Source organism: Canis aureus, chromosome 5 (genome assembly GCF_053574225.1).
Source record: "Canis aureus isolate CA01 chromosome 5, VMU_Caureus_v.1.0, whole genome shotgun sequence".
Lineage (NCBI taxonomy): Eukaryota > Metazoa > Chordata > Mammalia > Carnivora > Canidae > Canis > Canis aureus.
The window spans coordinates 50,659,150-50,681,439 of record NC_135615.1 but is presented as its reverse complement, the minus strand read 5'-3'; the positions used below and the strand labels follow the sequence as shown (position 1 = coordinate 50,681,439).

The 22,290-nt window shown below is 38.5% G+C and overlaps 1 pseudogene; it reads right to left on the bottom strand.

The window, feature by feature from the left end:
- Positions 1-10,651: 10,651 nt before the first annotated feature.
- Positions 10,652-11,582, bottom strand: LOC144313441 (ribosome production factor 2 homolog pseudogene; annotated as a pseudogene).
- Positions 11,583-22,290: the final 10,708 nt, after the last annotated feature.

The window sequence follows — 22,290 nt, the reverse complement described above, 5'->3', positions numbered from 1 at the left end:
TTTTAAAACTGGCTTGGTTTACTTTATTTCAGATTTGAATGATCTATTGAAAATATTCATGCCAATTTGATACTGACTTAATGATTGTATTCACCTTTATCCCCTATAATAGTCATGATGCTTATGTTTTCTAGACTCAGATTGGTTTGTCTAAGAGCATCTCAAACATTTTCCCTGGATGTCTTGGGCCACTAAGTGGCCCTACTGTTGTTTTAATCATTCAGTATACAGGGACACCTTGGTGTTTCAGTCGATTGAGCATGGCACTCTTGGTTTCCACTCAAGTCCTGATCTCAGCGTTATAAGATCAAGCTCTTTGTCAGGCTCTGTGTTCAGTCCAGAGTCTGCTTGAAATTCTTTCCCCATTCCCTCTGCTCCTTCCCATACTCACTCTCTCTTTCTCTCAAAAAAATAAAATAAAAATAAAAATAAATCATGCAATATATATGAGTCCCAGATATCATGGTGACTATAACCTATCTATTCCCTCTAAGACTGTCCACCATGAATAAGCTTGTTTGTATACTGTGTATGTGTACATTGTCTTTACGTGTTTTAAAAAACTCCTTTTATTATTTTTGCTTTCCTACACATTTCAATTTGTATATAATAATAGTTATTTATTTTTTAAAAGATTTTATTCATGAGAGACAGAGAGAGAGGCAGAGACACAGGCAGAGAGAGAATCAGGCTCCATGCAGGGAGCCTGACGTGGGACTCGATCCCAGGTCTCCAGGATCACACCCTGGGCTGCAGGTGGCGCTAAACCACTGAGCCACCTGGGCTGCCCTAATTATAGTTATTTAAAAGAATAGTTCACAGCTACAATTATATTTGAATGTTTAAAACTGTTCTACTAATTGACGATACTGATTGAAGCAACTTGCTTTAAAACCTTCCAAACTATGAAATTTATACCAATGATAGATCTATGGTAATTATTATTATTTTTCATTCTACAAAAGGAATTATTATTCTAAAAACATCTCTTTAAGTAGTAGGGAAACTTTTGAGGCATTGCATTATAATTTATTAATGTGAAGTTATTCAGCTTTTATTTTCTTAAAAGGACACATCTGTTGCATAAAAGCAACATACATTTGTAATTACCAAGAAGAGTTATAAGTAAACAGTGTTAAGAAATGGAAAGATCTTGTCTAAGTTAAAACCTGACTAGGAGGGTTGGGTATTTTTTTTGTTGTTGTTGTTTTTAACATTTTATTTATTTATTTGAGAGAGAGAGAGAAAGAGCATGAGCAGGGGTAGGGGCAGAGGGAGAAGGAGAAGAAAATTCTCCCGTTGAGTAGGGAGCTCGATAGGGGGCTCAATCCTAGGACCCTGAGATCATGACCTGAGCCGAAGTACCAGGGCTATCTTCTTTTGAGTCAACTGTTTATTTCCTCATTTGCAACAAGAGTGGGCCATTTCTATCTCAAATAAAAAAGATTTAGTTTTAGATAAAATGTTGAGATTTGGCCCTAGACTCACATTCCCTGATTTTATTGCTGTTCAGTTGATTTTACATACTAGGAGGCTAAATAAAGCATTTCCCTTCCCGTGTCTCTTGCTGGTGAAACTTGCTTTGTGTTTCGAGGTTCCACATTCTGTTCAATTATGTTTGTTTTCTACAAGGGATTTCATGAAGTTAAAGAAATATATTTTTAGTAAGCAGGTTAATCTGTTCTTCTAGTAATTGTAATACGAGGAAAATTATTAAGTAGTACTCAAAGGAATGTTTCTTTCTTTCTTTTCTTTTTCTTTCTTAATAGTAAATCCAGACATGTATCCAGAGAAGTATCTTCTTTGTAGAATTATTGTTTATTAGGTATTTTTAACTTTTAAGCCCAGCTGTCATCAGTTTAATACAAGTCTCTGTACTGATTAATTTATATACAATTCCCTGAAGCTACTCAAAACATAGTAATTGTGCAGATATACATACTCTATAACTCCCTTCCTTTTATTTCTTGTTATTTAGGTTTTTTTTTATTAAATACAGTTAAACAAATGCTTTCACTTCAATTTGTCTGCTGAGGAAACCAAAAACTCATCCATCATATGCTTTAATTTCCAGAAAATTAAGATGGTGGATTTATTTTCCTATTTATTTATTTATTTATTTATTTATTTTAGATCATGGGTGGGACAGGGCCAGCCCTAAAATAGAGGTTTAGTTGAAAATAGTCTGTTGGGCTACAAAATATGCTTATGTCTTCTCTGAGGGAAAGTTTTTGTAATTTCAGAATGGAAGGAAGCAGGACTAAGTGATGGTTGGAAAACATGGAGAGAGAGACAAGCTGGTTGGAAGAGTGAGCACTGGAGTGAGTAAAGAAGGGCCCCTTGCTGTGGCCAACAACTCACTGGCTTTGATCTGCTGTTTTTTTTATTATTTTTTATTTTTTTTATTGGAGTTAAATTTGCCAACATTTAGCATAACACCCAGTGCTCATCCCGTCAAGTGCCCCACTCAGTGCCCATCACCCAGTCACCCCAACCCCCCACCCACCTCCCTTTCCACTACCCCTTATTCATTTCCCAGAGTTAAGTGTCTCTTATGTTTTGTCTCCCTCTCTGATATTTTCACTCATTTTCTCTCCTTTCCCTGATCTGCTTTGTTTTTTTTTTTAATAAAATAATTTTTATTGGTGTTCAATTTACCAACATACAGAATAACACCCAGTGCTCATCCTGTCAAGTGTCCCCCTCAGTGCCAGTCACCCACTCACCCCCATCCCCTGCCGTCCTCCCCTTCCACCACCCCCAGTTCATTTCCCAGAGTTAGGAGTCTTTATGTTCTGTCTCCCTTTCTATTTCCCACACATTTCTTCTCCCTTCCCCTATATTCCCTTTCACTATTATTTATATTCCCCAAATGAATGAGAACATACACTGTTTGTCCTTCTCCGATTGACTTACTTCACTCAGCATAATACCCTCCTGATCTGCTTTGAAGGGCAGTGCTGGCTCACAGCCTGGCCTGGAAACGGCCGAGTTACCCCAATGTGAGACAGAGCTGCTTTCCAGGAATCTCCAGATGTTGTGATCTGGAAGATTTGCCCTGCCTCGGGTGCCTGGGTGGCTCAGTTGGTCATACATCTGCCTTCAGCTCAGGTCATGATCTAGGGGTCCTGGGATCAAGCCCTACATTGGGCTCCCTGCTCCAGGGAGAGTTTCTCCCTCTGCCTCTCTTTCAATCCATCTCTCATGAATAAATAAATAAAATCTTTTTTAAAAGTTCTTAAAAATGTGCTCTCGCTTGTTCTTTTTTTCTTTTTTTTTTTTTAAAGATTGATTGATTTAAGACACAGGCAGAGACATAGGCAGAGGGAGAAGCACGCTCTGTGGGGGCCCAATGGGGACTGCCTCCCAGAACCCCCAGGATCATGCCCTGAGCCTAAGACAGACATTCAACCGCTGAACTACCCAGGCGTCCCTGCCCTGCCTTGTTCTACAGCCAACTTGACCATAAGGATAATTCATTCCACTACTCCATTTAGAAACATTCTGGGATTTTGAGGCAAAAAATTACCAGGTAATCTGGACTTCTCAAAGATTTCCACATCATCACATTGAAAAGCTAGTACTTATAATGAGCCATTTTACTTGATTAAGCTCAGTCTGTGTGCAGTAGCAGCACTAGTAACAATCAGTTTTTACTTATTATGTGCTTGAAACTGTACAAGGGACTTATTTCACGGGACCCTTTGAAGAATTATTATTATCTGCATTCAACTGGATGGAGAAATTGAAGTTTCAAAAGGAGTAGTAACTTTTTCAGGTCACATGGCTAGTAAGTAGGGGTGCCTGGGTTTGAATTAAGAACTCTCTACCTTCTGAGACTATTTCCTTTTCCCTGCTTCATTATGTTTCATATACTGTTATGAGTAGGGGCCATGGGTAGGAGGAGAAGGAGAATATGGCCCCTTTCTTTGGACAGCATATGATCTAGTTGGGGAGATAAATATGTTATCTGTAAAACAACCAGACATAAATTTAGTTAGTTGAATATCAAATTCTGTACCACAGGACCACATGTGTTTTTACTTCATGATGTGATCTTTGTTCTAGAGGCCCTGCATTTAAAGTTACCAAAAATAATTTCCAAAGAGAGGGGTATAACTCTTATTTTAATTCTTCTATAGGATATTTTTTTCTCAGGCTTCCATAAACTATTCTAAGTCACATTTATGCTATTCTGGCTTAATCCTAAACTCAACCCCCTTTTCTTTCTCTGACCCCATGAATTTAGATCATGTGCTGGATCAATTGGGTTAAATAGAATAATTGGCACATCAGTTCCCTGCACCTCTCCCATCCCAGACCCCTGAAGCAATGGAAAAATGAAGTGAGGGCATCTTGGTCCTTGTAATGACTTAGCACTGTTTGATTAATTAGACTTTTAACTCCTAAGATCCATTCTCCCTGTGGACAACCTCCTTAACTCCAACTATCTCTTGCTATATGAACCTGTTCTTTTCTTTTATCCCTCTGTCAACCCATCTTTTTCTGATCAAGAAATCCTCTCTGGGTATTATCTCTGTGTGTCCACACACAGAATCTCATCTTTATTTATAATTTCCATGTTATTCTTACTTATGCTCCAGGATCCATTATTTCCTTAAGCTTCTACTACTCCTGGTTGCCCTCCTCTGATTCCAAAAGATCCTAATAGACTATTTTCTTTGTTTTCATGATCATTGATTATGTTACAAATTTGGGTTAGAGAACCTTACCTAGGACCTCACCACGGATTGCTCATTCATCTGTCAGTCCCTTCCTATCACATTTCTCAGAGTTGTTTTTCCAAAAGGTTTTATTTTCTCATCTACAAGTCCATGCTTATCTTTAAGATAGAGCTCAAATAATATGAAGATTTTCCTCATTTTTTGGTCTCCTTATGGGCAGAGTTGTTGTCTGTTTCATCTTCTTTGAAAGTGGCACTATTTGTTTAAGGCATGAACAGAAATCTGAAGATATTTAGGATCCTATGATAATCTATATGGCTTTATAACATTATTAATTGCATTCAGATTGACACTGTGAAGATATTCTTTTTCTGCCAAAGCCCTGGTAATTAAGTGACTCAAGAGCCTCTCTACAAATCTCATTTGCTTATAGGATATTCAGATGGCAAAATCCCCTGATATTAATATAGATTTCAATTACATTAAACCACACACACAAAATGTCTTGTTAGATAGTCCAACCTTACTGTAAGGCACTCTTGTGGTTCCCTTTGATTTAATACGATTATCACCTTCAATAATGAGATGATAGATCTTTAAGTGGTACGGTGGTTGGTTTTTATGGCTGTGTCATATGTATATTTAACAAAATAAATTTTTGTCATTGTATTGAATTACTATGTAAGAGGATAAACATAAGATATGTGTGAAGTATAAAATTATGTAATGTATAGTATGTGCCTTTTAGGAGCTTTCTTACTGAAAGTGGACTCAGGAAAATGCTTTCATCTGAATAAGCATGTTTATGAAAGACTTACTGACATTTCAGGTGCAAACAAATAACTGAACCCTTGAAAAACGTTTCCATTATTTTTAATTTTTAAATTATGGATAAATGAGGTCATAATACTTTCATTCAAAGAATGACAACGGCATACTTTCTATATTACTAATGGATTTCTACTTCTAATGGAGGTACTTTGACAAATTTTTTTTTAATTTTAATCTGCAGAAACTAAGTCTGCTTCACTGCTATACTTGTAATACTGTATCAGTCAGGATCCCATCAGGAGACAGAAACTACACAATAGTTTGAACAGAGAAATTTTAATATAGATAATGATTAAAATTCTATCTATCTACCTATCATCTACCTACTTATAACTAAGAGAAAATAAAAGGATTCTACAGAATGCTATGGGTTTGAGGAGTGGAAAGAGAGGAATTTTCTCCAAGGCTGGGGTACAGACTGTTGAGAAGATATGTCTGCAGCTCACTAGAGAGTGAAGTTCCCTGGCTTGCTGAGTTATCGGGACCAGAAATGATCCAAAGTCCATGGGCCTTGGCTGAGTAAGTGTTGCTGTGAAGCCATCTGGGACTCCCATGGAGCTCACTTGGAAACTGGCTGTGGGGATGCTTCTGAACTCTTGGGGGTAAGCTGCATTGTGTGCTCTGCTCCTCAGCTCAACAGTACAGGGGTAGTAAGAAGCAAAACTCACTGGGAGTAGGAAAGGAAACACTTTAATCCAGTGTCCTTCTACTACCTGCTACTGACAAAGTTTAACATCATGCCAGCTGGCAAGGCGGAACCACTCAAGTATCAAAAGAAGATAATGAAGGGTAGAGTTGGAGCTGAGAGGCAATAGGTTGAAAACTGGCCAACGATTTATGCACAAAGCTGAACTTGAGTCCATAGAGGAAAAAAATGTCAGTGATTTTTAAAGAGCTCTATTTTAAAATACAGAGAAGCAGAGTGAAAATATTCCCTACCTTTTAGACTGTGATTCACTTCAGTCTTTAATATAATTACCTGGATACATGAACTAGCTTTTAGTTCCCAGGGGGGATGGGGGATGAGAAGAACAGCAGATGGCTATAGCAGAGCAATGATAACAGGATTTCATGAACACAGAGTATTTTTCAAGAACAGTTTATGTCCAGCCGGCAATGTGGTCTGGTCTGCAAGTGGTTCATCTGTTTGGAGTAACAGGAGGTACCATTAGATACGCTCCAGACAGTAGTGAATATCTAGTTGCCACTCAAACATTGTTGGACATTTATTCCGCTTGAGATCCTAAAACATGCCCACCATGCAGTAGATGCTTAATAAATATTGGTTGAATTAATGAGTGAGTGGGTGCCCGCTATATGCCAGGTATTGTGCCATGTGCTAGAAACATGTCAGTGCTCAAGATACAGTCTCTAGTTAAGGAGGGGTACAGTCTATTCTGAAGGCAATAAAATTTAGGATGGTTAGAGTCTCTACTGAGTGGGAAGAGACAGTTGAAGTTCTGATGGGAGAAAAGAGTTTTGGAGTCTTTAAATCAGTTTGTGTGTATCTATTTGTTTGCAGAGATCAGTCTAATAAAAGGGATTGTTTTTTTTTTTTTTAACTTCCTCTCTTTTCTCATTCTCTTCTTCCTCATATCTCTTCTTTTGCCCAATTCTCCACCCCACATATTAAAGAAGAAATCCAATGGGTATCTCTAAAAAATAAAAAACCATATTAAAATACCGGTTTACACATTAAAGTTTAATTTAGCATGTAACAGTGAAGGGCATTACTGTTTAAAGTCACTCTATACTTTTGTTAATAATTTCCTTTTGTTTTCCCTCTTATGTCTACTTCGTCCTTCTATGGTCAATAATGCTGCCTTGACCTTGTTTGGATTTATTAAGTATTAAAAATGTAACGAACTAGGGGTGGTGGAAGGGGAGGTGGGCAGGGGGTGGGGGTGACTGGGTGACAGGCACTGAGGTGGGCACTTGATGGGATGAGCACTGGGTGTTATTCTATATGTTGGCAAGTTGAACACCAATAAAAAATAAATTTATAAACAAAAATGTTGTTACTGTGTAGTCTCACTAAGAGTCTCAGTCTTATAGACTAGGCCAAGCGTTTCTCATGATTATTTGATTTTCTCTTAATTCCATGAACTATTTGGATGTGTATTCATTATGTGTATATTGATATAAAATTTTATTTATTGTGTCCAAGGTTTCATATATACGTCTATATGTTGATACATCAGTACACACTTACACATGCACACGTGTTGAAGACTATGGTATAGATGAATATGCCATCAAATTTAACACGTTTATTTCCTTCTTATCACAATCTCAAATAATTTTGTCTTAAATATACAGCTCCAATTTAGTCATTTCTAGAAATACAATCTTATGTTAAAAATGGCAAAATAATTAGTTGGGTTATTTTTTCAAGTCCACTCTCACTTTTATCATCTTACTTTATCAGTTATTAAACTGCCGTCCAGCCCACTATTCCCATTTTGCAAATGGGGAAATGCAAAGTGACTTGTCACACACATGGTGACAGTGATCTTTTTCTCTTCTGCCAAAGTTACTCTGCCATTGATTCTCCCAGACCAATGGCTGGGCCATTTCAAAATTGAATTTCAAAATAGAGTTAACTGATAAATATTTAATGCATTTTCAATGTACATATTTGTATTAATCTTTTATTTATATGTTTTGGAGATAAAATATTGGAATCCGTCTCATAGATGGGGTATAAAATGGGTGCCTATATGTTTTTATATGTACGTGTTGGGCATATAATGGGGTATTTTTCCTCTTTTTAGTGAGGCCTTTTTGTAGGGAGTGTCTTTCAGAAGTCTGACTTAAATGGATCCAGTTCATGCCTGAATAACCCCATTACTATTTTCCCACACTCAACAGCACTGTCATGGGCATTCAGATGAATCCTCAAATAAGTGTGACAAGCCAAGTGAGCCATCAACCCAGAGCTCTGCCTGTGTCCCATTGGGCAGAGTTCAATAGCTGTTTATTAACTCTTATTGCTCATTTTAAAGGTGAAACTTTATAGGAGCACACAAAAGCCAAATAAATTTGATTTCAAAGATGCACAATAGTGTCTGGATAAATTACTCAGTGTTTATTGATGTGGCAAAAAGAGAAATAAAGAAAAAAAAATCAGCAAATACAGGCTTAGCTACTTGGAGTTGGAGGTAGGGAATAAAGCCATGCCCTGTAACATTTGCTTCATTGCTTTTATGTTTAAGCATTTTATGCAGTGTCTGCTTTTTGCTGGTTGCCAAAGTAAGTTTATAATTTTATGTCAGATGCTTGAATTATTCAATTAAAAAAAATGTTAGCCTGAATAAGCCAGCCAAGACTGTAGAAAATAGCAAGCCATATAAAATAGATTATATTTTTACTGGAACATGAACAAAAGCATAAATGTAATTCTGGAGGCGTTTGCCTGGGGATTAGCCACAGCTGGAAGATTTCTGGTGAAACTCTTTATTTTCCTTTTGCACACCATAGCAAAGAGCATCAGCTCCTGTTTGTGGTTAGTTTACAAGTTATGACAATGCCTTAGGGTTTATTTTTCTTCAGGTACAGAGCTTCCCTTGGCCATCCTCTCAGGTTCTCCTTGTTGAATAGCAAGTTAGTTTTCCCTATTGTAACAACTTCTAAATGAGAGGTTGTTATGAGCATCAATTACCCGGTAAGCCTTTTTTTTTTTATATATATACTTATTCAGTCTCCACTCAGACATTTTTGCTTCTGAAGTCTTCAGTAGCTCTTAAGAATCTTCATTTTAATGCAAAGCACTCCAGGTGATTCTAATGTAAGTGGCTGAGCATTAACTAAAATTATCATCATAAATCAGACCATACCGGAGGCCAGGGCCTTCCTCAGCAAGAACAAATTCAGATTGCTCAACCCTGCACGTCTACTTTTGGTCTCTTCCAAGAAAAAGTCAGACTGGAGTTGTCCCTTGGACATGACTGTTTTATCTGGATAACTTCCCTAGCCTGGGGTTCTATGTCAGGCCCTGTAATGAATAGTTGGTGAAATCCTGGAAGGGAGATATTCTTGGTGAAAAAAAATCAGACTCTGGCAAGCAGAAACAGGGAATCTTCTAACAATGGTCAGAGACATGGAAGAGACCCGAGGGGTGATAATCAATGGTTAATTTTGTCCACAGGAGGCAAATATGAAATAAAAACATAAATAGCTAAATATCACAAGTAGTGGGTTCTGTTGGTTAGGGCAGAAGTATGGGATAGCCCTGAAAAGTTACTGAACACTTTCTCTAAGTTTTACTGATGGCCTTAAACATTACAGTTTTGGCTTAAATATCCCCTGGGTTTGCTTTGACTCAGTTGAGCAACCCTGGAGTTAAGTCTTTGATATTTGTGTTGGCATATTACACCTAAAGAAAAATTACAAATATATTTACACAAAAGGTGAAACACCAAAATGTGAAGCGGTGTCTTGCATCTTGATAGAATTTTATAAATTCCTAATTATGAATATGATATTTCCACCCTAATCTTTAACTCATCCTTATAATTTGCTGATTATTAATATTACCCTTAGGCTTTTTGGTGCATGTTATGTGTGTCTGACATCTAGTCTGAGTTTCCAAGAAGTTAGACATTGGAGTTTTAATTAGCTACGTGAAGACATTTTAATAAGTTGAAAGATCATTTGTTTTCAAATAGAGTTGTGTGTACATCTTTTAAAATTCACTTGATTGGGATGCCCGGGTGGCTCAGCGGTTAGGCATGTGCCTTCAGCTCAGGGTGTGGTCCTGGAGTCCGGGGATCAAGTCCCACATCGGGCTCCCTGCATAGAGCCTGCCTCTCCCTCTGCCTGTGTTTCTGCCTCTCTCTCTCTCTCTGTGTCTTTCGTGAATAAATAAATAAAATAAAATAAAATTACTTCGTTGTTAATATGTACATTTAAAGTTTATTTTTAAAACTGAGACCTTTTTATGATCTTTTTTTCAAGTAAGAGGCTGACTTTCAACTTAATACTAGTATATTACTGTTCATAATATATATAATCCATAGTTTAGCTAAATGTTCTAAAAATATACAATAAAATATTGTAAGAAACTTAGAAATGACTGATGACTAATAATTCTCTTAAGAAAACAGACTACAATAACATTATAGATGAATTGGCTAAATCCTATCAATTTTTTTTAATTGTCTTTGATTTTTTTCTCCTGGTCTTCTGTTATCCTTTCTGCAGGTCACTTCTTCAACCCCTTCATTTTCCTGGTTTGTAGTTTGCTTAGGTCTTGATCCTGCATATGAATCCTTCCATAAGTTGTAACAAAAGTATCATGGGAGACATTTTTCTTTCTTTTTTTTTTTTTTGGCTTGAGGGCTTTTGGCATTTTCATAGATAATTTATAAACATCATCTGATGCCAGGTGTGTCCTCCTCAGAATCAGACCCAGTGAGGGCCTCGACTCTTCCAGTTCAGTCCTTGGTGTTCTGCAACGAGATTTCCTCAATACTGACTTACAGCTTCAGAAGTAAATCTTCCCATTCAGTGCAGTGAAGTACAGAACATGCTCTAAACCAGCCAGATGGGTATTTAATACTATGGGGCCTCTGAAGAAATCAATAAGAAGATTTTTCAGCCTTCTGTAGGCTTCTGTTACATCAAAATCATCACCAGCAAATATTAACATGGGCTTTGTTCCCTCGGGACATTTACTATTCTTAATATCTTCTAGAGAGACAAACTTCTCGACACCTAATTCAATCATATCCAGCACATGGTAATCATACATATGACCTATTACTAGATTATTTGGCCTCTTCTTATGAGAGCCAAACACAAATAAAGAATGATCTGACTTCTTTGAAAAGAATTCCAATGATGTCTGATCCTCAGATGGTCTTGTAATGTTTTTCTTTTTATACAGAGCATTGGTTTTTCCAGTGCATACACATCTTTAAGTACTTGTGTCACCATTGAATTCACATTTCCCCCGTACATCAGCATAGCATTTTTAATATTTTCACTGAGTTTTGGTTCTCTCTTCTCAAGGAATCTCTTGCCTCTTTTCATTTTGGCCTTTACAATTTCATCCAAAGTGTCCATGGCTACCACAACGCAAACCGGGGCCTTTTTATGATCTTTGAATAGATAATTACTACAAGTAAAATTCAGATATCAATAGGCTGCACGTAAAGTGGTTTTGTTTTCAGTTTTGCAACAGGCACTATATGGATTAGTATATGTAAAGAAACATGTGCCTCAACTTTGATCCTCATCTGATTTTTAAGCATTCCTTTATTGACAGCTCTTAAATATTGGGAAGAAAAACCAGTTATCTGACTTTTGTTGTATCTACTGGTTAGGTGTGTTTTTATAGTCAAAACATTCCAAAAATATGGAGTGACATATGGATTAAATGTTAAAATAAGTACATGCTTGTATTTGTATTTTTGTTTTCAACATTGCAAATGTGTTATGGGAAAGAGAAGTAACACAAAACTAGAAAAAAATAGAATAACTACTTCAGAAGTCAAGGGAAGAAGTCAGAGGATCTGTTAGGAAGCTAAACTCCAACTACTCTTTCTTTGGTAGCAATAAAATCATGAAGTTTCCATAGCACAAAACACTGAACATTTCTGTCTCCTGTGTCTGTGGGTTGGCTGGGTACCTCTGATTGCTCATGTACTCCTGACTCTGGCAGTTGAGTTTGGCCAGGGGACCTGCAGCATTCAAGCTGGACTCAGCTGAGTTCACTGAGCTCCACATGTTTGTCATCCTCCCTTTAGGACGAGAATATGAGGTAGGTATATTCTCTTGGTAATATCAAAGTCCAAGAGTCATCCTGATTGGACAATTACCATGTGAGTCCCCTCTGTCATTTTTTTAAAATTCTGATAGCCAAAGCAAGACCTATAACCATCCCCAACATCAAGGGGTAGGGAAGTGAATTAATTTTTCCTTCCTTCCTTCCTTCCTTCCTTCCTTCCTTCCTTCCTTCCTTCCTTCCTTCCTTCCTTCCCCTACAAAGTCACATGGTGGAAAAAGACATAGCCAAAGGACTAAAGAATTGAAGCTAATGATGCATTTTATCACAAAGTATCTTGCAGTTTTCCAGACTAGGGGTTTAGGGTTTGGGGTTCAGACCAGACATGTTGCTATGGTAGTAATAAGAAGTATAAGATTCTGGATGTATTCTGAAGGTAGAACCAATGGGATTTATTAAGCTAAAGAGAGATGTTAAGGATGATTCAAGGTTTCTAGTATAAGTAACCTGGAAGAGTAGAGTTGTCATTAACTGAGATATCAAAGGTTATAGATGGAAGGTTTTAGAGTAAGTGGGAGATAACAAATTCAGTTTAGAACATGTCATATTTCAGATATTAAAAGACAATAAATTGGAGATAATGGGCAGGTTTTCTTTGTTTCTTTCTTTCCTTTCTTTTTTAAAATTTCCATTCTAATTTTATTTTATTTTTTAAAGTAAGCTCTAGGCCCAAATGGGGCTTGAACTCATAACCTTGATATTATGAATCACATGTTCCACTTATTGAGCCAACAGGCACTCCAGTAGGTAGGTCATTTTATATGTGACTTTGTAAAAAAAAAAAAAAAAGAAAGAAAAGAAAAGAAATCTGAACTACAGATATCAATTTGGAAATTGCTGCCATATTCATGGTGTTTAAAGCCCTGAGTTTGGATGAGATCACTAACTCATACAGTGTAGTTAGAAAAAGGAGGCGGCTCAAGGACATTTTAACATTAAGAGATTGGGACACATGGGAGAAATCAGCCAAGGAGACTAAAAAGAAGTGACCCATGAGATAGCAAAAAATCAGATGATGTAGTATGCCATGTACATAAAGCATATCAAGGAAAAGAGATTGTGTTCTGACACAAATATGGCTTCTAGGTCCAGAAAGATAAGAACTAACACTTACCTTTGAGATTTCACAACATGACAATATTGAAGGTTAACCGGTGCCTATATGCAAGGCTGTTTTGAATGATTGAAGCCCACTAAGAAATTATATTATATTTACAGGGCTTCTTAAATGTGAATGCTGTATTCTTTAATAAACTCTGATGAATTCTAAGCTCTTATCTTTTAAAATATTGACTTTCCCTTTTCCCTGAATTATCTTTATTTGTGGCTTCTGGAATGTCTTTTAGAGATTTCATGGACCGTGTCACTTTGTTCTCCACATGTCTTCATTACTCTGTCATATTTTTAAACAGTTTATCTTTTTGTTTCTCCTTGTAGGTAACTTCTTTGGCTCTGTCTTCTAGTTTGTAACCTCCTCAATTTTAGCCAATGTGCTAATCCATTGAATTTTTAACTTCAGTGGGCATTTTTTTCCCCTGAGATCTGCCTGTTTCTGTGTTCTTATTCTTCTGATACCTTTTCTTTATACTCATTTTAAATGTGGATTTTATGATACTCTATCACCTGATCTTAGGAGTCAACTTCTGTTATTCTTTACATTGACTCAGCTCATACTGACTTGTTTTCCTGTGTGATTGCTAATTTTAGATAGGGATCTCATGTTTGGTATGACCTAATCTTGATAATACTTTGCAGCCAAATCTGGGAAGTGTCATGTGTAACTTGGCCAGTCCCTCCAGGATCATAGCAGACCCTTCTCGTGCCACGCCAAAATTCTCTCAGGCCTTACCATTTCTGTGTATGCAGGACCAACTTTTATCAGCCAACATCTATATCTCTTCGTACAAGAATTTTCTGTGACCATCTACTCTTATCGTGAGCACAGCAATTCAGAAATGAGTAAGAATAAACACTCCCTACCTCAAAAAATTCCTCTCAGGAATTAGTATATAAGCATATAGCTCTGTGCCTATTGGGTGGGATAGTTTTCAGATGTTCTAGATTAATGCCCAGATTTCCCCAGTGGGAATAAGATCCACTTACTCAAGTGAGGGGAAACTCACTTGAGAATGCACTGAATTGGGTGGCTTTTCTGCTTTTCCTGCTTTTCTTCCTTTTACCTACTCCCTCCTTTATTCATTCAAATACTTATCTTAGGGTCTATTCCCCAGGCACTCAAACTGTAACAGTGGTACCATAAGTGGAGAAGCACCTCTTTTTTTCAAAGCCAATTTCCAGAACTACTTTTTAACATTAAGTACCAGCTTTGGGTTCTCTGGCATGTGTGGATGGTGTGGAATTCAATCTTGACCTAAAACAGAGTAATACTCTGAGTCAGTCTCCAGGGAAGTCAGTTTCCCCTACCTAGTAACTGGACAGAGACCAAGAAACTATCCTGATATCAACTTATACCAGTGGCAAGATTTATTTCTAGTCTGTATTTATAACCCTTGGCTTGAAGCAAGATGACCACTCATGCTCTGCACCTTGTTCTGGGCCCAAGGTGCACTCCTGGCCTTATCACATATTTCCAGAACTGGGTATATGGATGCATCAGATATCTCTATTTCTCTTTTCATAATTTGGCTCTGCCTAGTATTGATTCCCGTGAACATTATTTGTGTGTTGATCACCTTCAGTCACACACACTCTGCAGTCTGCTAAGAGGATAACTTTGAACCCTGAATCACATCTGCTGTGCCTGGTGTGGGAACTTCACACTCTGACCAAAGTTGGCTTGCTGGCACAAAATGTGCCATCTCTCTCTGTTGTATCTGTTTTAGACAGGTAACTGGAGTGAGTTGGTTTCTGTATCTTGAAAGATTTTCTATCTCTGTGTGTCATTTCTGTAACAAGAGCAGGGAAATGTATTTTCAAAGGCGAGCAAATCACCCATGACTTATGTGGTAGTTATGATTAGAAGAATCAAAGTTCTCAAGCTTAATGTGCCTTGGGAAATATGCTAAAAACAGCAGTGTGCAAGTAGGGAAAGATCAGCCTGTGATCAGATAAAAGTGTCTACAATGAAGAATTTCTGTGTGATGAGAGCTGTAAACTTGGTTATTACTTTAGAAATTTTTTGTACACCTTCTTTCTGAATGCTAGAATTACATATGTGTTTTGGCTTAGCTTGATCAATTCCCCTTGTGTTAAGTCTAGTGCCTTCTGTTGTAGGGTAGCTTTAACCATTAGAAAGGTCTTCTTTTATTGATTCAAAGTCCCATTTCTTCTACTTCCTTACTGGTCCTTGTTCTATGTTTGAGAACAGCACTGTCCATAGAAATTTCTACAATGATTGAAATGTTCTGTGTACTATCTAGTATGGTAACTACTAACCAAACGAGGCTATTGAGCACTTGAAATAAGCTAGTGTGACTGGGACACTGAATTTTTGAAATTATTCAAAATTTAGACCTTTTTTTTCTTTAAATCTTCTTTAAACCTTCTTCTGGGTGATAGCTATTAAAATATGTAGAGTACTATCACATCTTTTTTAGTCTTTTATTTCTAAAGGACAGTTTGATCCAGTGCTTTCTGGTTGCCACTAACCTTCTCTAAATTGTGTTATTTATTTAATTATCCGCTTAAGATCTGGTATCAGAATTGGTCACAATAACTCAGAATGGACTGAGGAGTCCATAATATACCAGACTCGTCATCTTACTTGGAGTGCGCACTGTAGTTTACTGGACTTTCATGTTACATTTATGTTTGACTGACATAAAGCACTTAGTATTTGACTGATAATGGATCACCTTCTGGCAAATCATTGTATCTTAGAATTAAAAGGTATCTTTAGAACTTCCTAGTTCAGTGATTCTCACAGTTTATCTTAGTTAATGGATTCGTTACTAAATGAAAGTTTTCCAGAAGATTAAACAGGTGATTCTGGAGCTGCTTGGATTACAGCAGAAGTAGGCTGCCTGGCCTGTGCTTCCTGCTTAAATATAGCACCTCCTCTTCCATCATCTATGAAAAATCAGACCTAACCCAATCTACCATGCAAAACTCAGTGTCAGAGTGTTGGTGTGGATTCAAATCAATACACCCATGGAATCAAATTACTACAATCAGTAAGAAAACCTTATAATTGTATTATTTAAGGAGTGTTGATGAGTGCCTGAAAAAAAAGACAAGCTCAAATTGAACAAACAACAGATGCTTAAACATACACTCATTGTACTCAAAACATTTAAGATCATAGTTCTGCATTAAGTCAGTCTGGGCTCTCTACAGAAAAAGAACCAACAAAATATATTTAATGTGAAGAATAGTTAAATGTTGATAGAGGTTATGGAGTCTAACATCTGTAGCAAGCATGCTGGAGATTGCATATGGCATAGTTCCAGTCAGAATTTGAATGCCTGAGAACCAGGAGAGCCAATGGTATAAGTTCCAATCCAAGTCCTATTCTGAAGGCAAGAGAAGAACTCCTGTCCCAGCTCAAAGATAGTCATAGAAAAAGAGTTCTTTCTTACCCAGACTTATTCTAGACAGATTGGATGAAGCCCATCTACACCAGGAAGGACAACCTGCTTTACTCAGTTTACCAATTCACATTTAATTTCATTCAGAAACACCTTCATAGACACACTCAGAATAATGTGTGACTGAATATCTTAGCACCCCATGGCTCAGTCAAATTGACACATAAAAGCAGCCATCACAAGTTTACCTGTTGCCAATGTGATACTCATCTACATCTTTTAAAATCATACTGAATTTCCAAAAAAGACAGTAACCTATTTATAATTTCACCTAATAAAATATGACTATCCTGTATAACTGTAAATGCACCTACCCTTTGCTTAGAAAAGGAGACAAAGTCCTTGAGTGATGTTCTGTCTTATTGATAACCTGTAACTTAAATGCTATAATGTATAATTAACAATATTTAAAAACTCGATATAAACTTTATGCAGCTTGTTGACCTTATATGTTTATAAAAAGATATATCAACAATTGGCTTTATTGTATTTAACTTATATTACATGAGAACATAAGAGAGGGAATAAAGATGTTTGCCTAATGTATCTATAGATTTCTATTTCTGCATGCACAAATATATTCATAACAATAAAAAAGAATATTCATGCAAATTATAGTCTTCATTTTTGTAACTGGTCAGGTAGTCATAGCTGATATTGATAACTATCTTCTTCTACTACCCATTCTGTGTTTCCTTTGCCTTCAGCAAGCAACTCAGCTAGTTGTAGTTTCTTACCTGGTAAAGTGACCCAAATCTTCATTTCTGAAGGGTCAGGGCCATTAGTAGTCCTCTCTGGATTGGGTTGTGGTAATTTTCCATTAATGTTAAGCACACGGCATGGTAAGACTAGGAGATCCTGAAAGGGGTCTCCTGTATTTCAAAACTCCAATGTGGAGTAGCAGTCCAATTTCCCCTTGGTAGTCGGAATCAATAACTTAGTCATCACAGTAAACTCTTCTTTGCCAATTGATTTAGAGGCATGAGGAGTACAAAGGGGCTAGGTGGCAATTTTAAAGTCTGGTTCAATGGAATCGTTGTTTTGTCTCCTGATAGAAGCGTTCCTGCCTTTGGAACTAAGACCTCTAGGCCAGCAGAGCATAAGGTCACCAGAAGAGGAAGAAAAACTTATATAGATTTTTTTTAAAAAGATTTATTTATTTGAAAGAGAGAGAGAGTGGGGAGCTGCAGAGGGGCAGGGAGAAAGAATCTGAAGCAGACTCCGTACTGAACATGGAGTCTGACATAGGGCTCGATCCCACCACCATGAGATTGTGACCTGAGCCAAAACCAAGAATCAGATGGTTAACTGACTGTGCGACCCAGGCACTCACAACAATTTTACTAGTAAGTCACTGGAGATGATATTAAGTGGCACCACTCCAATGTCCACACCTTGATTCCTGAACCCATGACTCATGGCTATGGGAAAAATAATACCACATCCTAGGCCCAGATTCAGAGCATTCAAAGCCTTCTAGAGAACTGTGCCCTAGCCCTGTGAGGTATTGCCATCTAGCTGGCATTCTAACTAAGTCTTCAAAAGGCCATCCCACCATTCTACTAAGCGAGCTGCTTCAGGATGGGCAGAAACATGGTAAGACCAGTGAATTCCATGAGAATGGATCCAGTGCTGCACTTTTTTTTTTTTTTTTTTTTTTGCTATAAAGTGAGTTTTTGGATCAGAAACAGTGCTGTGTGCAATACTACAACAAGGAATTAGGCATTCTCTAAGCAGTGGATGATAGTTTTGTGGGTTTTTTTTTTTAAGATTTATTTATTTATTCACGAGAGAGACACAGAGAGAGAGGTAGAGACATAGGCAGAGGGAGAAGCAGGCTCCATGCAGGGAGCCCGATATGGGACTCGATCCCAGGACTCCAAGATCACACCCTGGGCCAAAGGCAGGCTCTAAACCGCTGAGCCACCCAGGGATCCCCAGTGGATAGTTTTGGCAGAAGCATTACATGCAGGGAAGACAACTCCATATTCAGAATGGCCTATTCCAGTAAAAATGAAATGCTGCTTCTACCATGATGGAAGTGGTACAGTGTAAAAAACCTACCACCAGGTAGCTGAGTGGTCATTGAGTAAGTCAAAGATTCAGTGTTGGTCTCTGCTGCTGGAAGATTTGGGGCACAGCAGTGATCATAGCCATGTCAGCCTTGGTGAGTGGAAGTACATATGGCTGAGCCCATGCATGACTTCCATCCTTGCCACTATAGCCACTGTATTCATGAGCCCATTGGGTGATGACAGTGGTGGCTTGGGAAAGAGGTTGACTGATGTTCACAGATGGCTCATCCTATCCAGGTGATTATTAAAACCCTCCTCTGCTGAGGTCACCCTTGGTGAGCATTCATGTAGGACACCAACATCTTCATGTTTTTGCCCTTTCAGAGACATCTGTCCATATACTTCTCCCCAAAATTTTCTTGCCAATGGTTTTCCACTCATGTTCCTTCTTAATCCCTGACTGTCCAGCCAAACCATTGGACATAGCCCACGGATTAGCATCCAGCCACACATCTGTCATTCCTTTTAAGCAAAGTGAGTGCTATGGTCTAAATGTTTGTGTTCCTCTCAAATTCATGTTGTCACCTATTCCCCCAAGGTGAAGGTATTAAGAGGTGGGGCCTTTGGGAGGTCATGGTTGTGTCTCCTGATAGAAGCATTCCTTTCTTGGTACCCTAACAAAAGTGGCCTGAGAAAGCTTCCTTGTCCTTTTGCCACATAAAGATACAATAAGTCAGTAGTAAAGCTGAAGGCCTTCACCAGAACCTGACCATGCTAGGACCTTGTGCTTCTAGTCTCAAGAACGGTGAGAAGTAACTTTCTGCTGTTATAAACCATCCAGCCTCTGGTATTTTGTTCTAGCAGCCTGAACAAACTGAGTGAGAAATCAGGTACTCTGCTCAAATTTCTATTCACTGGGAAGATATCCCTTCAACACTGTCTTTCAGGGATGTTCTAGAAAGCAGCTGCAGTGTTGCGGCTGTTCAATTTTAGATGTGCCTGCATATAATGCAGAACCATCTATGAACTAGTTTCCCTGTCATATGACTGTAGGAAACTTCTCATGAGGCCATCCCTGAAAGAGAGAGAGAGGGCAGTGTAACCAGAATGGGGACCATGGGCACTGGGGCCATTTCTTCCTGTAACTTATTTGTGCCTTCAGGGCCTACTCAAGCTCAATCATATGCAAAACACTGCCATCTAATGAGAGTGCTGCTGTGCACACGTTATTTGGTAGGAAGATAACACCCAGTTTGTGATGGACAGCTCAGATTGCATGGTAATATTCGGTGGCTCATGGTTAAGTATTCAGTCTCTATTAAGACTTGGTAGCAAGGTCAAGAGCTGTTTCTCAAAGAAGAGTAGATATCTTCAAAGGATGCCAGGACTCGATGCCACAATCCCAAGGGCCTGTGCTGTATGACTGACCTGTAGGAACCTGTCAGAGGGCCCAACAGCATCCTTATCTGCCACTGATATCTTTAGTCATCATTGGATCTGTTCCATCATATGGCCCAAGTGCCAGAACAGTGGCTTGGACCTGGGGAAGAGCCTTTTCTTATTCTGGATTCACTCAAAACTAGCAGCTTTGCAGATCACTTGGTACGTGGGCTGGATAACACACCCAAATAAGGAATATATTGCCTCCCAATTCCAAAGACTTCTTCTAGGCATTGTTCCATTTTTTTTTTTTTCCAGTTAGCAGAGAAGCCAGATGCAGCAACTTATTCTCATCTTAGAAAGGATGTCTTGACATGCTTTACTTATTGGACACCTAGATATTTCATCGAAGTAGAAGATCCCTGAATTTTTGTCATATTTCTTTCCCGCTCTCTGACATGCAAATATCTTATCAATGAGTCTAGAACGGTTGCTGCTTCTTGCTCGCTGTTTTGGTTAGCATAATGTGATCCATGTAATGGACCAACATGGTATCTTGTGAAAAGGAAAGGAGAGCAAGAACCCTGTGAACTAAATTATGCCATAGGGCTGTTCAGTTGATATACCCCTGAGACAGGACAGTGAGGGTGTATTCCTCTCCTTACCAGCTGAGAGCCAAGTGCTTCTGCTAGACCTTATGGACAGGTATGGAGAAAAAGGCATTTGCCAGATCAATAGCTGCATACCAAGTAATTGGGGATGTGTTCATTTGCTAAAGCAATGAAACCACATCTGACAGAGCAGCTGCTACAGGAGCTCCCACCTGGTAGCTTACACTAATGCACTGTCATTTCCCAAGATCAATCTGCCTTCTGCACAGGCCAAGTAGGTGAGTTTAATGGGAATGTGGCGGGAATCACCACCTCTGCATCTCTCAACTTCAGAGCAGCACTAATCTCAGGAATCCCTCTAGGAAAGCTCCAGTATTGCTTTTGATTTACTATTTTGCTGGGTAGAGGTAGTTCTAGTGGCTTCTTCTTGGGCCCTGCTTCACACGTAAGAGTACAAATGTGAGAATTCTGTTAGCTGCTGAGCGTATTTTAGTTATGCTATCTGCATCTGGAGACATAACCACAGGATGTCTTATGATAACCTCAGTGGGTTTTCCTGTAACTTCAATGATCACCTGACTTCCCTACCCCCCTCCTCTGGCTGTGGACCACACTGAAGCTTTGATCTCCAGGAATTAGTGCCAGTTTAGAGCCAATGTCTGGTAGTCCCTGGAGGGTCTGATAATTTCCTTTTCTCCGATTTATAGGGATACTAGTAGAAGATTTTTAGGGGAGAGGCTGGAAGTAAGATTAACAGTATACATTTTCAGCAGTAGATGGGAGCTCCTTCCTCAAGGAGACCTGGCATCCCATTCCTTCAAGGGATTCTGGATCTGTAAACTGGCTCAAGTGTGAGAGTTGCCGGAGAGGCCATGGTTCTGTATTTTTCTAATTCAGGTTAGATTTCTGTCCAAGTGGCCTAGAACTTTTCTGCTTAATACCAATCCAGTAAGAATTTAGTCGGCTTCCTTCTATTTTACTTTCAGGAACACTGTGATCAACTAGTCAGTGCCATAGGTCTGCATGAGTCAGACTATTCTGATTGCTGCCTTGGCTCTGCTGTCCATTCTGGTACCCACTCCCATCTTGCCTTTGGCAGTTGTGTGTTGCCCCTTGGCCCCTGCCACCCCAGGATCTGATTACTCTCATTGCATTTAGGTTCTCCAAATTGCTGCCTGCACTCCCCATCATAAGATATGGCCTATAGAGAAGAGCTATTACAGAGCTCTTCATCCCTCAAAGATGCCAGGGTCCCCCTCACAAATGTATTTCTTACAGTATTAGTGAAGCTTATGTCTTCTGGAACCTCCTAGTACAGGTCAGCAGGTCTTAGATGATAAATACACTCTCACATGCCAGTTTCCTTCATCCTTTGAATCTTTTCTTCTACATTAAACCAAAGCAGGTCTTCTATTGACAGAAAAATCATCAAAA